This window comes from Periplaneta americana, chromosome 10, assembly GCF_040183065.1.
Source record: "Periplaneta americana isolate PAMFEO1 chromosome 10, P.americana_PAMFEO1_priV1, whole genome shotgun sequence".
NCBI classification, from domain to species: domain Eukaryota; kingdom Metazoa; phylum Arthropoda; class Insecta; order Blattodea; family Blattidae; genus Periplaneta; species Periplaneta americana.
In genome coordinates this window covers 177,695,154-177,710,389 of record NC_091126.1, presented here as the reverse complement: position 1 = coordinate 177,710,389, position 15,236 = coordinate 177,695,154, and the positions used below count along the sequence as shown (strand labels likewise).

The 15,236-nt window shown below is 36.4% G+C and overlaps 1 protein-coding gene across 1 annotated transcript in view; it reads left to right on the top strand.

Annotated features, from left to right (window-relative positions):
• Nucleotides 1-812: 812 nt before the first annotated feature.
• LOC138708210 (fez family zinc finger protein erm-like) overlaps nt 813-15,236 on the top strand; it is a 133,726-nt gene continuing 119,302 nt past the window's right edge. Inside the window, exon 1 of the mRNA XM_069838522.1 lies at nt 813-1,145. The gene's annotated coding sequence lies outside the window, so the exon portion shown is untranslated. The remainder of the gene's footprint in view (nt 1,146-15,236) is intronic.

Below are 15,236 nucleotides of genomic sequence, written 5' to 3'. Positions count from 1 at the left end.
AGAGAAGGCCTCATGGCCTTAACTCTGCCAGGCAAAATAAACCTATTACTACTACTACTACTACTACTACTACTACTACTACTACTATAATAGGCCTAATAAACTTGATACAAATCTGTTCTGTAGGCCTATAGACTATAAATTGTATTTAGAGTTAGAAATTATTCAGATAAGACTAACAAAACATGTAAAAAAAGAAAGGGAGTAATTCTGAGAATAGTAGGCCTACTCAGTACGTTTGCAGGGGCCTCCAAGCCTCTAGTCACACCACTGTGCAGTTTAAAGTTGCTTGTTTCTCTCCTTTCTTTTGCTCCTATTTATTTGAAAGTAGCAAAATATGAATTAAAAGTATAGCCTATAGAGTGAGATAAGCCCACACATATAGCTACATGCTATGAATTTAGAAATACAATCCCAGATGCCTGTGAAGGCAGTTCCAGCGAGTGATGCGGCCTCTGGCGTCTCGAGGGGCCCGGTGCAATCTGATCCGAACGCTCCCTTCAATTTCACATAGGTGACACAGCATGACGTAAAAGCAATAATCGATGTGCTCGCGAGAGTCGAGGCCAGGACCCTGCCGGGCCGCGCCGCTACAGTCTCCACCTCACCCTATCCCTGCAAGTGGGCAGTCGAGTCACGTTCCCCGATTGGCTGGGGCGTCAAGTGAGCACAGCGTTCTGGGCCGCGCCATTGGCTGGCTTCCTGCCATTCACAGCGCGAGGCTAACGACAAAATTGTCCCGGCGCGGCGCGGCGCTGGCCTTTGCAACACCAAAACGAGATCGCGACGCTCGCTGCCTCGCTCTCTCGCGCGTCTTTTGCCGTGGATGTTTATTTGGCGGACAGAAAAATTCACGTTGTCTCTCGGGGGGCGCTCGATAGCGGAGCCCGGGCTGTCGCTCCCCTCGCCTCGCCGCGCCGCGCCTCGCCGCGAAATCTAGAACCCGCGTGTCCGCCGAATTGCAGCGGGGAGGGGCGAAGATGGGCGTGAAGCCCGGGACCGGCGAATGGTGAGGAGAGCAGGGGCGTCATCACGGCAATGAGAGCGACACACGAGGCGACCGCTGGCAGGATGGCAGTGTGCCTATGAACCGTGCAAACAGCAGCAACCAGCGACAGGGCCCCGGGCCATCTCCATGTAGCCAGGTGAGTGAGGACGCGGCCCTTGCGCGCAGCCAATCCATTTTCAAATTTTCTCTTTCGGACTGAACGCCGCCGACCACTTCTTCCGGTTTTGTGCCTCGCGGAACTGTGAATCAAACGTGTGTGCCCTACTTTAGTTTTGCCAGAGTTCGCGGAACTGCGAACCCGAAACACGGCGATACCAAGTGCGATATTCGAGGCACGGTCACAAACGAATGCATATCGCGCCCTGCTCCCTGCCCTCTCTTTATATTCGTAAGCAAAGGCTATTTCTTACCACCAACTGTACAAACTCTGCGAAGTATTTCTGCTGCGGCTGATGTAAGCATATTTGGTACGAGTTAATATCTCATAGGCTTCTCCGCCTAACATTCCGAAATTTCGAAATGACAGCGAATTTAAAACAGGGTTACGGACACATTGGGAACGCAAGACAATATTTATTTCTAGTAGGTCTATATACAGTACTAGGCCTATCTCATTAATTATACTATTTCATGTAGCATTCAAATTGAACTATAATCACCGACATGGCTTACGGAATGACTTTCGAGAATTTTTTCCCTGCATCTTGGGAATGGTTTTGGTTTACCGAGTGGTCACACACTTTCTCATTCCTTCGCAACGTTATCTATCCCATAAGGGAAAAATAATAGCTCGGCTATTTTAAAGTCATTCATGCTGCCTAGATATAGGAAACCCTAATTCAGTTTCAGATCGAAAGAACAAATTGAGGAAGTTCATTGCCATTTATGCAGGCCTAACATGAAGACAAAATTTTCACACATTTTTAAACAATGAAATAAGTAGAAGTTTCCCACTATTGAAGTTAAAACGAACGATCTCTTAAATTAATGCGATAATGTGGCAACGCTTTCCATCACGTGATGGTCCCGTTGCGATGGCGGGGTCTACCGCGAGCAGGAGTGCGTCTGAGTTACGCATACCTACCAACTAAATCCTGTGGAAAAATTGATTTCTTCCCATAGACTCTATTGTCCCCACATTTTCATTTTCGTGTCTCGGATGACGTAAAATAATTTAGAGCTAATGAATTATAAAGTGACATTTTCTTAATGTAGGCCTATTATTTACATACTCATACCGTATTAATATTTACTTTTTCTTCTGTCTTTTCTCTGACGACCCATAAATATAATTAAGCCTTACACATATGGAAAATTGGCAGATATAGACCTCTTCTGCAGCCTAGTCTATATCTTGTTATTAACGGTAGGTGAAGTATTTCAGCAGGTAGACTGTTTCAGAACTGGATCTTTGCATCATCACGATACAAACATAACGAAATGCTTCAATTTACATTCTGATTGTATCGCTCCATCAAAAGGTCCTGTAATTAGTAATGAAAGAAATAGAACATTTTAAACTTAGCCTGATTACACGACAAATGAACTTAAGGACACGTTAAATGACAGCGGCTGTTCATTCCGTTTTATAACAAATGCAATAGGCCTAGCCATGACGTGTAATAGCCTATGTAAACCAGAGCGTTTTAATTTAAGTGACATTGCTGTTTATAATTTCTGAAGATATGTTCGAGATCAATAATGATCAATCGAATAGAATTTTCAAATGTTAAAATAGGTTGTTGAACAACTGTTAAAATCATACGGCCTAATCAATATCCTGCACTCTTCAACTCTAAAACTTTAAAATTTGACTGAAGTAGGCTTCTCATTGAAACGACGAAGCAACTGATCCTACACGTTACTACTGATACTAGTATTACCACTATTATTATTATTATTATTATTATTATTATTATTATTATTATTATTATAAATAATAATAGGTGTAATAACTTCGCATAGCCACCGGCGTAGCTCGGTCGGCTGAGACGCTTGCCTGTTGATCAGGAGTTGTTTTCGGGCGTGGGTTCGATTCTCGCTTGGGCTAATTACCTGGTTGTATTTTCTTCGAGGTTTTTCCAACCGTAACGCGAATGTCAGGTAATATACGGCAAATTCTCGGCCTCATCTCGCCAAATACAAACTCGCTATCACCAATCCCATCCACGCTAAATGACACAGTAGTTGATACAACGTCGTTAAATAACCAAGTGAAAAATAAATAATTAGGCCTACGTATTTTATTCACTATACGCCTATTATATATTGCAATGTAAACTGAAATAACTATAAGTTATAGGCTTAGGCCTAAGTAGTGCATTTTCATTCCATTTACAAAAATTGATGCTCAATAAATATTCCACTAACTGGCATTCTCATTTCGCTGTTAGGCTACCCTATTAGTCTGCCAATTAATTGTGAAGCGACTGTGGTGCCATACGAGTTTTCGTGTTTTCTTCTATTTTATTTTTCTTACTAAAATGCTGTCGGTTCCTTTTCACAACCTAGGCTATCACTTCACGGCCTTTACTCTGCCAGTGAAAATAAATAACAGTAATAATAATAATAATAATAATAATAATAATAATAATAATAATAATAATAACAATAATCATCATCATCATCAATCTCGTAACAGTTTTATATTAGCCTTGACTGTCACGTTTGTAATGCCATGACACGTACGGAACATATTCACTGCTCACTCGCTAATGGAAGCAATGTGTCTTAAAGTCTGTAGGCTACGTAAACACTATTTTCTAAATCATGTCCATCAGACGCACAAAATATTGTTAATGTAGTTACATGTAGGTCTATTTCAAAATGAAGATCTACTTCTCATTTTCTACTAGAAACTTTTCTCCATTTGTATAGGAGATAGGTAGCCCTACAAACGTTTTTTTCTTTCATATTTAAAATGGTTTTCAAATTTTCACGAATCAATTATTTCTATTATCACTACAATAGATCTAGTTTAGTGCGCACATACGTACAGACCTAGACTATTTGATTCATTTTTCATGTCTGTTCTGGGCAAACCAATACGCCCGTAACCGTAATGACCAGTTCTGTTTGCATTCATGTTTCTATTAGGCCTATTTACAATATTATAAAAACAAAGTGCACACATCCGAGCCTAAACTAATTACATACCGTACCAATCTCGTGAAAATATAGGTTACGCTCTATCTTTAAATAATGTGTAACTCTTAATTAAATTGGACACGCACAATTTTCATTTCCGGCATATTAATGAATTTGTACAAGCACTGCTGCATAGGTCTACATTCACAACCCTAATTAATTTTAACAAACAATTCAATATAGAATCAGCTAAATTGGTACAAAAGTTCCTTCACTAGTGCGTGTAAGGACGTGAGGGTGTAGCGTGTAAGGACTGTACTTGCAGCAGCGTCAGCCGAGGCCGCGCGTCACTTCCAAATTAGCTCGCAGCCCGCTATTCGGCGGCGCGCTCGTCTGCAAAAATCTCTTAATTGTACATAGTTACAACTTTTACAAGAACCTCCATCTTCATCGTTATAAATTCTTTAAATGTATAAACAACTGGTCAAAACATCAACAGATTGAAGTGCGCCAAAAGCGACCATTTGAAAAATTGCAAAAAATATAGCCTATTACTGCTTATATTAGGCCTATTAATGCTAGCAAACACGAATTTATATATATATATATACATACATACATACATACATAGGCCTACACACACGAGGGAGAGTTAAAAAGTAACCTTAATAATTGTTTTATTAATTGAATATGTACAATAAGACTACAAACACTTCATCACTTTTCGACATAGTCCCCAGTACGTTCAATGCAAGTTTTCCTGTTATACTAACATGTTGAAAAGTGATGAAGTGTTTGTAGTCTTATTGTACATATTCAATTAATAAAACAATTATTAAGGCTACCTTTTGATTCTCCTTCGTATATTTATTTATTTATTTATTTATTTATTTATTTATTTATTTATATGGTGATATTAGATTTTAGAATTGAGTTACTATAATAAACTCAACCTGTCTATATCATATCACCATATAAATAAATAGAATAATTGAACTCATCTACGCCTATAAGAGTGCAGGAATAACCTACATTAGCGAAGAGAATGCCGTTTTCAATTTATATATATATATATATATATATATATATATATATATCCATTTTGTAAAATGTAATTTTTATAGCTTTTAAGAAAATGAAATTGTGATTCAATTAGACAAGAGTCCTTTCCGACAGACAATAAATGAATAACCCTGTGGGTGTAAAATTAGCAACTCTGTGAACCGACTAATCTAAAACTACACAAGAAATCCATTAGTCTACGAAGTTAGCCTTGAAATTGTCCTCATGTGTGTAAATTAACACAAATTTTTAGATTAACAAATTCCGTAGGCTTTTGTATTGTAGGACTATTAGGAGTTTGCATGTTACAATTAATAATGTCAACTGGTAGGTAATGGATTTTGTCTACCTTTTATTAGCATTAGCCTATTAGTCTCGGATAATTTAGGCTTCTCCGAAGCAACGACAAATTATAGTCTACAGAAACATCCGTACACAACTCGTAGGTCTAATGCTTAGGCCTATAGATTAATTTTAGTTATTTTTTGCTCTTAAATCATCAGCTTTTAACGGAGAAGTATCAGCACATCAGGGCCTACAGTTTGTTGTTGTATCTCCACTCTTAATGTCCACGTGTCAATAGGCCTACACTATGAGCGATGAGTCGGTAACAGCTCGTATAAGGCCCACGCAGCATGCATATTCAAATTATCGCTTGCTCCGACCGACAATGCATGTGTCTGGATGCGCTGAACACTGAAAATCTGAGAACTTTGTACAATCATAGGATTATCTAAAAGCAAAGACCACGCTAATTAATGCTGATATTAATTCCGATATGCCTAAAGACTAGCGGCATCTCGGATACTCATCATGAAAACGTAAGTTAAAGGAGGCAGGAAAGTGGAAGTCTCGAGTTTATAAAACGCCAACATTGGCCTGATATCCCTCTTTGACCGCATTTCATTCATTCACTCACTCATTCACTCATTTCATTAATTTCATTCCATTTCATTTCATTTCATTCATAACATACGGCCTTAACTCTGTCAGGTTAAATAAAGCCATTGTAATTATTAATGTTATTATTATTATTATTATTATTATTATTATTATTATTATTATTATACAACATAATACATACATACTTACATACATACACAACAACCTAAGATGTTGATAAAGCGTCGTAAAATAACGTACGAAAATAAAAATACATACATACATACATATATACATACATACATACATACATACATACATACATACATACATACATACATACATACATACATACATACATACATACATACATACATACATACATACATACATACATACATACATACATACATACATACACACTAGGCCTACGTATTTCCATGTTGTGATGACGAGTTAATTAGTTAGTGGGGTTTAAAAAGGGCGCGTCAGCTACTATGGCTATTTGCGCCCTTATCTAAAATCCTTCACTAAACACAAACACGATACGATAACCAGAATAAGCTTACTTAAAAGAACTAAAAAGCGTTGTGATGACGATGTAGGCCTGCCCCCGCTCTGCCGATTCGAATCGCGTGGTAATCGTATGCATCTCATTATGACAAAACTTTCTCCTGCGTAACTTTTATTACGGAACGCACCTCGAGGTGTGACTCAGCTCGCACACGCATTCGTGTCATTAATATCTCGGACATCACAACTTTCTTAGTAGGCCGCGTTTATTTGCTATGCGCTAATTTTATTCTTCTATGGCCTATATATAACTTACCCTAACAAAATTTTGTTGCATAGGCATGTTAAAGTTTCTATACTTGAAAGCAGGGCAGGGTGAACTGGTGCCACTCACACGTGTGTTGCCTGCGATAGCGTTAATTCAAACCAGGATGAGTGGGAATGTGGCCTATGTGCAGGCTACTCAGGTACCCTCAGTTATGAGCCAGAGGAAGCAGTCTAAGGCCCGTAACACACTTGCAGAGTTTTCGCCAGCGAGAAATGTGTTGCGAGAAAATTAAAAAATTGATAACATGGATTCAAATGGACGTCCACACACTGGAAGAGATTCTCGTTCGGGGCAAAAAACCTCGCGCGAGTTTCTCGCTGGAATCGGTAGCTCAGCGAATTTTCTTGACACATTTATCAAAGATGTTTGACATTTATACTCTTTATGACGATTGAATGTAGAAAACGATATCACAGGTGGCGATGAATTGTATTGTTTTTATTTGAAAATGAGGAAAGATGGCTGATAATTGCAGTCAGAAACTTATCGAACTTGTACGATGTCACCCGTATGCCTATTTATATGATACACGGGATGAAAACTATAAAAACACGAAACCTAAAGAAGAAATGTGGAGACAAATATCAGATTATCTGAAAATAAATAGGGCTATATTTTATTTTGATGAGATTTAATAGTATTAATTAAACATTTGAAATAATGTAGGCCTATCTATATGTCTTAACAGTTCACATAATTTTAATCTCTATCATATCATGAATGGCAAAAAAAACTGTGGTCCATTGAACCTGAAATAACGCCTAAACGTATCATCATTCAAATCGAAACCGGTGTCCAAAACTCGCCCTTATTTTCGTAAGATACAATGTGATTTTCAGATATTTCTGGCTTTAATTTTAGGCCTACTTCTTCTTGTCATTAACAAAATATGTTCATGTAACTCCATTTCCTCATCATCTGAACACTCAGATTCAACATAGCGTTCGTACGTAATTTGTAAAGTACGACAATATACTTACAGATTATATATTTAAGTACGACAATATACGTAAATACATAACCTATAATATTTCCCCCAACGAGTGATCACTATAATCAGAAAAATGCTTTCTGCATGAAGGCAGTGCATAGATGATCATAGCGAGGTGTTATCTGTGATAGCGAGAACTCGCCAAGTGTGTGGAGGAGGCTCTTCGCCTCTTTCTCGCAACACATTTCTCGCTAGCGAAATCTCTTCAAGTGTGTTACGGGCCTTACCAAGGCGAGCGGATTCAAATGTTTCGCCTTGTGGCATCGCCCGCAGACTGCCGCGCGCGTTATTCCACGCAGCGTCGCTCAGGCCGGCTTCTGAACCCCGCGAGACTGACTTTTACCGAATGTCGAAATGTGTGTAAGCCTATACTTTCAAAATGCGTCTGCTGGTAACACCTCGTGAGTATTCAAATGTTTCTATGTTTCATAAATAGCAACGCGAAGAGTTGTTAGCTGGTGCACAAAATGAATAACAAGTTATTTTGCTCCCTTGCACAGTTACGAGGTTTAGAAGCAGTCTAAGCCAACGTGTTGAAAAGTTCAACATGTACAAATGTTTCTACATTCTATGAACGCGGAATTGAAATCTACAGCGATAACGTAGCAAAACGAGTTTTCTCCCGCGTTAATGTGACGTTAAGAAGGAAGTGCTGGTCGGAGGAGACCGAACTTGTTCATTTGACGAGAGAAATAATTTTGAATCGATGCTCCTCAGATTATCTCAATGCATTTCTCCAGAACGTTCCATGACACAGAATTGTGTACACTAAATATTGTCGTTGCTCTGAAGCGCGTTTGAGTCACTCTTGACTTCAGGCCTATGTAGGCTATTCCAAATTGTTTAATTACTTACTTAGACCTACTTATGGCCTTTAGAGAACCCGGAGGTTCATTGCCGCCCTCACATAAGCTTCCATCGGTCCCTATCCTGAGCAAGATTAATCCAGTCCCTACCATCATATCCCACCTCCCTCAAATCCATTTTAATATTATCCTCCCATCTACGTTTCGGCCTCCCCAAAGGTCTTTTTCCCTCCGACCTCCCAACTAACACTCTATATGCATTTCTGGATTCGCCCATACGTGCTACATGCTGTTCCCATCTCAAACGTCTGGATTTAACATCCCTAATTATGTCAGGTGAAGAATAGAATGCGTGCAGTTCTGTGTTGTGTAACTTTCTCCATTCTCCTGTAACTTCATCCCTCTTAGCCCCAAATATTTTCCTAAGCACCTTATTCTCAAACACCATTAACATCTGTTCATCTCTCAAATTAAGAGTCCAATTTTCACAACCATAAGCCTACAGAACAACTTGTAATATAACTGTTTTATAAATTCTAACCTTAAGTTTTTTTGAGAGCAGACTGGATAACAAAAGCTTCTCAACAGAACCTAATATCAGACATTTCCCATATAAATTAATGTTTAAATATTGCAAGTAAATATCGTGGAACGCGTTATGGTCGAAGCTTCAAAATATGTGTAATCCTGCTTACAAGGAAGTAGTAATGCGCGAAATGTGGTTTTATTATTATTATTATTATTATTATTATTATTATTATTATTATTATTACTATTATTATTACTATGCCTATAAATAAAAATTTTAATTTTTAAAGGAGAAACATTAGGCCAACCCTGCGGAATCAGTAGCCTATTTACAATTGTCATCCATGGGTAGGCTTAACGTAATACTTGGTGTGTGTAAAGATGGCGGCGGAGCAGCGGACCAATAGACACACACTTAGCATTGGTCGGCGCCCGCATCTTATAGTGAGGGGTCCACGCTAGCAGCTGGACACAGTGAACAAGTATTTTCATAGCTTCGACTTGCAATAACATAGCATACTACGACTATAAGCTATTCTATTTCGCATAAAAGTTTGCGATGCATTTAGACTGTATGGCAATGCTTGTAAAACAATTTAAAGTTGTTTCCAAAGCCACATAGGCAAGCTTGTAGTATGAAATTTCACTTTTATTGCTAGGTAGTCCTACATGAAACAGGGAACCTGGCATTTTCCAATTAAAACAGCTAGGCCTATCAGTCCCTTCACACAATCAATAGTAATTAGCTTGACAGCTGCTTTTAGCTAACCTATAAATAACATAATTTTTTTTTTCAAATTTCTGGAATATTGAATATGAATTCACTATCATAAAAGATCCCGTTCACTTGCTTATACAGTTTCCATTTCTGCGCTCTGTTATTTTAGTTAAATTATTTTAAGAAGTTTAATCGATCTAATTAACGTAGAATGTGGAATGCTTGAGAACTAGAGACGGTGAATTTTGTTGAACTGGATAATAACGGTTACTACCTGGGGTTATTGCTGATTTCTCCTCTTTGTTACGAATCGATGGACTACTGCGCGGCTTCAATTAGCCAACGATTAGGCTAAGACATCACTCTACATATTATCTAGGGCAGGCTATTAAATTGTATCACACAATTAGCACATTTAACTTTTAAGAAAGCAATCTAGTGATTAACTATTAACATAGGTCTAATGTTTGTATTCTACTACTGATTATGTGCACGCCTTCCTGAGACCGAGGAACTTAATTTGTCGCATAACCGTGGAATAATGGAGTATTGCATTGTATTGTATTTATTAGCATTCCATGGTATTCATACATGCTTACAGCTAGAATATGGAACAAGTCAAAAAAATTAATATTATTATAAAATCTTAATTTATAGTCACAGTCTAGATGAAATATAGGCCTATACAGACGAGATTTACAATATAGTCTACTAGTACAACACATAGTTTTAGTATCAATTTCATGAAGTGTCATTGAATGTCATGAATTCACCTACAGAATAGAAGGTGTGAGAAATTAGGTACTTCTTTAATTTGGCCCTAAATAATTTTATGTTTTGAGTTTCATTTTTTATATCGATAGGGAGGCTATTAAAAATTTTTACTGCCATATAACGCACTCCTTTTTGATAGCACGATAGACTTGCCGACGGAGTATGAAAGTCATTTTTGACGTGTATTTATGCTATGAACTGTTGAATTAGTTACAAAGTTTTCACGGTTACAGACGAGGAAGATTATTAATGAAAAGATATACTGACAAGCCATGGGCAATATTTGTAGTTTTTTTTAAATAGTCCTACACGATTCCCTAGATTTGGCACCTACTATTATTCTAATTACTCTTTTTTGTAATAGAAATATATTGTTACTATCTGTGGAATTTCCCCAGAATATTATTCCTAAACTCATTACCGAGTGGAAGTATGCAAAGTATATTGTTTTTAAGGTATTGATATTTACTATTTTTTGCATGGATCTAATAGCAAAACAAGCTGAATTTAGTTTGGGGGTAATTTCATTAATATGATTTTTCCAATTTAACACATTATCGATTTTGAAGCCAAGAAACATCGTTGTTGTTGTTTCTAATAGGAATCTATTAGGGATCGAGACAAAGACCCAATAAATTTTAAGACGTATTTGCCATTGCATGACTAGTGTCTATAGATGTAGGCTACGTCAAATGTACACAATAACATTATTATTATTATTATTATTATTATTATTATTATTATTATTATTATTAGTAATAATAATAATAATAATAATAATAATAATAATAATATGTATAACAATAATAAAATAAATTTTCCACTGTTAGACATGATTTTAATAAGTTAAAACATTAAGATTCTGGCCCATTTAATGTAAGCCTACTCTATGACACAGGAACATCTAGATACTTATTTTCCTTTCCTTTCCTGAAGTAAACTGTTTTAAGAATATTTTTATTAGAATTTATTTAAATTGGAAATAAAAACTGCATAATATATAGAACTATTTACAATAAAAAAATGTGCACCCAAAGAGCAAATATGCTCGTGCTTGTGGCAGCTCCAGTTACATTATTACTAGTTAACAGATGTAATTAAAGTTCTTGTAAATAGAAACTGAAGAAGCACAGGTCGAAAGAAAAGAAAACAAATATCAATGGGGCTATGAAAAAGAAAGTTAAATAATGGACTGTTTCAATTTAAGGATATATAGTATTCAATTCTCTTACTGGAAAAGTTATTATTAAGCTTACTTAATTCTGGATTTATTTTAATACACTGCTCGTATAATCTTGGTCTTCAAAATGCGTTAAATTAATATCAGGATTAAAAACACGGCCTACGGAACGCTTTAACTTCACGCATTAACGAAGCACTCACCTAATTGTCTGTGGAATGCGATGATTCGCCATGGGATAGTCTGTCATCTGCCTCACAACTGGAAAAATCTCGAAAAAGAAAATCTCAACCAGATCAACAGCTGAAGAGGGATTTGAACCCACACCCTAGACCAACCCCTGACCTCAGATTGATTTTCAAAATCTTAGTTCGACTAAGTTGAAATTATAGCTTATTCGTTAAGAAAGTAGTGGAGGGAGACGTTCAAACTTGGGGCCCATTGACTTTATACGGTCATTGTTAAACGTCGCTAAATAAGCGAGCGTGTTGTTGCCTAATCAATAAATATTTTCTCATAAATGCAATTGTCTTCTTAAATTAGAATGACTTAAATGCAAGTTATGAAAATAATGTGATCATAGTTAATAATACCGTGGTAATATAATAATAATAATAATAATAATAATATAGGCCTGTGTGGTTATGCATCAAAACAATTAGGGCCGTATTCATAGACACTTTTAGAGCGGGTTTGCGATGGATGATCAGCGTTTTTCGTATTCATAAACCAGTGTTAGCGATAGGATATGATTTGAATTCTGTACAAGTAATCAGTCGATAGCCTGGGCTAGCTTAGTACGCTCGTAGCGCATGCGGCGAAATGTCTATGAATAGCACCCTAAAAGTCGTTTAAGTTAAAGAGAAATATTTCGGTAGTTTTAATTAGTTGTGTTAAAAATAATAGTAATAATAATAACAATATTATTATTATTATTATTATTATTATTATTATTATTATTATTATTATTTCATTATGCAACGCAATAACGCACACTGGTAACGGAAGCATAGCCTATGTGGGCTATACAGAATTAGTCAAATCAGTCGCTTAAAATGTAAACAGTCCACATGAAATTTAGTTCAGTGCCACAAAGTGTAATTTTGAACTTAAATTTAAGACTAAGCATTTTATCAATCTATTGGATAATAGTTCTATAAGCTTACACAGAGAATTCTTTGCGCTGCATTAAGGGCTAATTTTGAAATAGTATAGGCCTATAATAAAAGCTTCGGTATACAATCCGTTCACAGATGAGCATTTTCTGTTATGAAACAGTTAAAATACTGTAGCAATAAATGGCGAATTTAAGTGATATTAGTGTGAGAAAGAGTTTGCGTATTTTCCTATGTGACATGAAACCTCATTTCAGCAATAGAGAAATAAAGAATAAATCTAGGAAGTATAAAGAAAAATTGAGAAGAGCCGTGTAGGACTACCCTTCACACAAAACACAGCGCAACCTTGTCCCGTTCCCATCATTCAAGCTTTATCGACTTGCAGATACACACAGAAATATAATTGAATATTTTACTTTGTAATACTATATGTGAAACTACTAATTATATCAATGTTGCAATTCATTATCTTCAGTTTTTCACATCGATCAGTTACCAAGTAAGCGCTAGCTATTTTGTGCTAATGTAAACGCACTCGTGAAGTTATTTAGTAATTAGAGTTCTCAGATAAGAGCGTGGGTTTCGTCAGCTCTACACACTTGCAATAAATCATTCACTCACGCATATAATAACAGTAACCTTTGTTCCTCCTTTAGCTGGAAATACCAACAACACTAAAGAATTCAAAATATCATGAAGTGTGTACTTCGGAAAGTGTTTGAGGAGGAAGGCTCTACTCGTTCTAACACACAAACAGATAGCTCTATAAACTGCAGGCCTAGGCTACAGAGCGTTCGGAGTTTAGAAAATAGGCCTACTATCTGGTAAATTGGCGTCAATTTAGCGGACATCCCCATAAATTTAATAGAACTAAAATTGACTTATTTAATTATTTATTCATATATTTACTTAATTCTTTATTACTTTTATTTATTTACTATTTATATGTTTACTTTTTTATTTATTTATTTATTTATTTACTAATTCATATATTTATTTATTTTCATAACAGTATAATTTGTTCCAAAATATAAATGATACTCGGGAGGAAATTAATCGCAGAATAAATATGGGAAATGCGTGTTATTATTATTCGGTTGAGAAGCTCTTATCATCCAGTCTGCTGTCCAAAAATCTGAAAGTTAGAATTTATAAAACAGTTATATTACCGGTTGTTCTGTATGGTTGTGAAACTTGGACTCTCACTCTGAGAGAGGAACATAGATTAAGGGTGTTTGAGAATAAGGTTCCTAGGAAAATATTTGGGGCTAAACGGGATGAAGTTACAGGAGAATGGAGAAAGTTACACAACACAGAACTGCACGCATTGTATTCTTCACCTGACATAATTAGGAACATTAAATCCAGACGTTTGAGATGGGCAGGGCATGTAGCACGTATGGGCGAATCCAGAAATGCATATAGAGTGTTAGTTGGGAGGCCGGAGAGAAAAAGACCTTTGGGGAGGCCGAGACGTAGATGGGAGGATAATATTAAAATGGATTTGAGGGAGGTGGGGTATGATGATAGAGACTGGATTAATCTTGCACAGGATAGGGACCAATGGCGGGCTTATGTGAGGGCGGCAATGAACCTTCGGGTTCCTTAAAAGCCATTTGTATGTATATGTATGTATGTATATAATTTGTTCCATCCTTGGGTAATTCTTTTTGGCCTACGTGAAAATAGATGGAACTTCGCAATTTAAAGTCATAATATGTAGGCCTACTTAAGCTGTCTTATTCATTTCATAAGTGTACGCCCTTCATAAAATGTTATTGAACGTAACCAACCATTTTAAATCTTTTAATCTTGCATCGAAATGAAATCTGAGCTGTCCCATATTAAACGCCAATGTAATACTGTAATTCGCATCAAGTGTCGATGGATTTAATAACAGGCAACATATTAGTTCATATAATTGTACAGAATTTTACTCAAATTCAAGATTGCAATTAGTAGTAATGATGTGCTATCATGTCGTTATTGAAAAGTGAAGAAGCCCGAACAGACGAAAGTACTCTTCTCTTTACTTCACTCTAGAGTAAAGATGAAAAGATGATATTTCATTCACATTGGGCCGCTTATTAACGGATTATAATAAACTTATAGGCCTATTTAAAAAAAACAAACAGAGTTACCAAATTTGACTTTCATCATACACTTAGGTCTACTTTTCCGGTTATTCAAATTAAAAAGTTAACACTTTTAAAATTCTATTCCTCATATGAATTTCATTC